General features: G+C 38.4%; 1 pseudogene; it reads left to right on the top strand.

Annotated features, from left to right (window-relative positions):
• Positions 1-2,040: 2,040 nt before the first annotated feature.
• Positions 2,041-2,808, top strand: part of LOC105516986 — a 36,996-nt pseudogene continuing 36,228 nt past the window's right edge.

The raw sequence follows: 2,808 nt of genomic DNA, 5'->3' as shown, positions 1-2,808 counted from the left end.
GAGTATGGAGAAGTGGGATCCAATATTGCATATTAAGGTACTTTCATTCTTATAGGTCAATTTTTATTTATGGTTTGATATGTAACTGTCACATCATACATACTTCAAAAGAGGTAATATTTTGACAAGGCAGGAAATTGCACACCAAAATTTATTTTACCAATACACACACACACACATAAATACACTCTATCTCCTCCTTTTTTGAATTTAAAAACTGATTACCTAGAGAAGAATGCTTATATTTTAAATATCTCTATTAGATGCCACCTAATGAATGCAAACTTAAATACAAATTGTACACTGTATTGGGAAAATTTAGAACTGTAAATCCACCTCCTAATGTAACACTCATGGTATCTGTATCCCATGGCTTTCTAGTAATTGTAATCTGCTTTGCCCCCTGTGTTAGAGATATAATTATGTTAACAGCTTTCCTACACAGGCACCATACATTGCCATTATGAAGCCAGCTTCATTTAATTAGCATCATGTAGTAAATTAGCAGTTATAAGGACTGCTGGGTACAAGGGGATCTCCATTTTCTCACCATTTACTTAATCCTCAGTCAATGTTAAGATTACTGCTCACTGAATTTCCATGGCAAAATCACCATCACCCTTCCCAGATGTTATGATTCAGCATTTGTATGGATTTGGAACAAACACTTTTTTCCGGATGCCCAGAAGTTAGGATTACTGAAGCCCTATCCTGCTGTTGATTGGAAAGAAACAGGAATGCAGAGAGATAATGCCCATGTGAATGAATTCTTTATTTCCAGCTGGCAATTAAAAAAAAACTGATAAAAAGAGTAGTATTAACTAGGGAGTAAATGAAAAGGCAGAGTGATTCTTTTAAAAGGAAGTTCACAGATTTTATTAGCATTTTAGAGAGAAGAGTTTTTATGCCTAGTGCTGGGTGGCAACACGTAAAATTACATTATTATTTACCCCATTATTAGGCTTATAGTATGCTGTAAAGATGACAAATAACTTCTGTGTTTGTTTCAAGTATATGCTTAGTAATTCATTATGGCTCAACTTTGTCAGGAATTATTTTCAGAGTAGCAAAAACCACTAGTTTGAAGCAGAAATTATCGTAATTCTAGAGCATCAGACAAAAACCTAAATTTATTTGCCTAGTAACTATTTGCCTAGTAATATATTTAAAATCTCATCTCATTGTGGTATTACAATGTAAGTTAATTATGTAACGATATATGAAAAAACTCTATAAATAACTTCCCATTCTTATCTTTGTATTGGAGGTTTGAACTAATAATTCTGGCTCCGGAAATAAACAATGAGCAAAATATTGCTAGACTGTCAAAAACAGCCTAAGAAATTCTGTCGATTTTCCTTTTGGTTCTACAAGTGCCCTGGCAAATAATCTAAGAACACTAAATATTGCACATGCTTAGAAAGCATTTCATTTATGTTGACGGTAAAAGCTACACTCAAGATTTTTACTGCTCATCAAATAAGTGGAAGCAATGAGAACATAGTTTAGACTATTTGTTTGAGTGTTCACTCACTTAATAAACTTAACATATTTGGATCCAGATTATGAGCCACAGGGATTCCCCAGCTCTGAACATCGATTGGCTGCTGTGTTGATCCTAGAGAAAAGATCACCTAGTAGCAGGAGCTGGGCCCAAGAGTGGCTTTCTGCCATCATTGGAAGCAGGCCACTGGTGTGCAGTGTCTACCTCTCAGAGCGGCCAGTTCTCTGTGACCCCTGGCCTACTTGGCTGGCCTGGCCTTCTGCAGTAGTTGGTCCCAGACCCTCATATCTCTCAGGGACACAACCCAATGGTAAGCTGCCACATGCCTTGTTCAAGGAACTTTGGCCTCCTGCTTTGGAGAGTCTCTGTTCCCATGGAGTCAAGAAAGGAGCAGAGGGCCGCTGTGAATTCACACAAGTATATTAACTTGCCAGACCTGGTCCTGGAGGCTGCAAGCTGCTGGCAGAGAGGAATGTCAGTTTGCAACCACTTGCTGACATTCCCTGCACCCTGTGGCTTATACTTTGGGTGCTACCATGGCTGTCTTGGAACCAGATGCCCCTGATAACTTATCTGAGAGGACAGATGGCACGATGGATAAGTATGAAGGAATTGACACCGTGTGAAGGAATTGACACTGTGTGAAGCAAATGTTCATCAATAGAAGACAGAAGCCAATGAGAAAATTATTTGACCATGCTTTCTCTGAACAGATCCTTTGGAGACAGAATTATTCATAGGAAACCATCCTTTCCTAGCCGCCCTTCCTCTTCTCAAACTTCCTTCCCTTGGAATTTACTCCTGGGAATCACATATTAGTATGTAAGATGGTAGGCTCAGTTTTCCAGGGAACTAAATGAGCTAACTACCCAACTGAAGAGAATGCATAGGTCTCTTGCCAGCCATCTAGATATCAGAGTTAATACATTAAGCTAATGCCCTTATCTCATTAGAAAATCCTGCAGCACTTTAATCAGATCTACATACTATTATATTACATACAATTTAAAAATGCATCATTCCTTGGTTTTAACGCACATAATATTGGAAAGTAGCAAACCTCAAAGAGGATGAGGGATTTTTACATTGTTATTTGTATCAGAGGACTGTTAAGAGACAACAAGGAAAATAATCATTAAAAAAAATAAACAGCCAGGCGCGGTGGCTCATGCCTATAATCCCAGCACTTTGGGAGGCCAGGGTGAGCAAATCGCTTGAGGTCAGGAGTTTGAGACCAGTCTGGCAAACATGATGAAACCCCATCTCTACTAAAAATACAAAAATTAGCCAGTCATGGTGGTACA

This window comes from Colobus angolensis, unplaced genomic scaffold, assembly GCF_000951035.1.
Source record: "Colobus angolensis palliatus isolate OR3802 unplaced genomic scaffold, Cang.pa_1.0 Scaffold298, whole genome shotgun sequence".
Classification (NCBI taxonomy): Eukaryota; Metazoa; Chordata; class Mammalia; order Primates; family Cercopithecidae; genus Colobus; species Colobus angolensis.
Note: the sequence above shows the minus strand (reverse complement) of the source record. Positions and strands in the feature narration are given on the sequence as shown.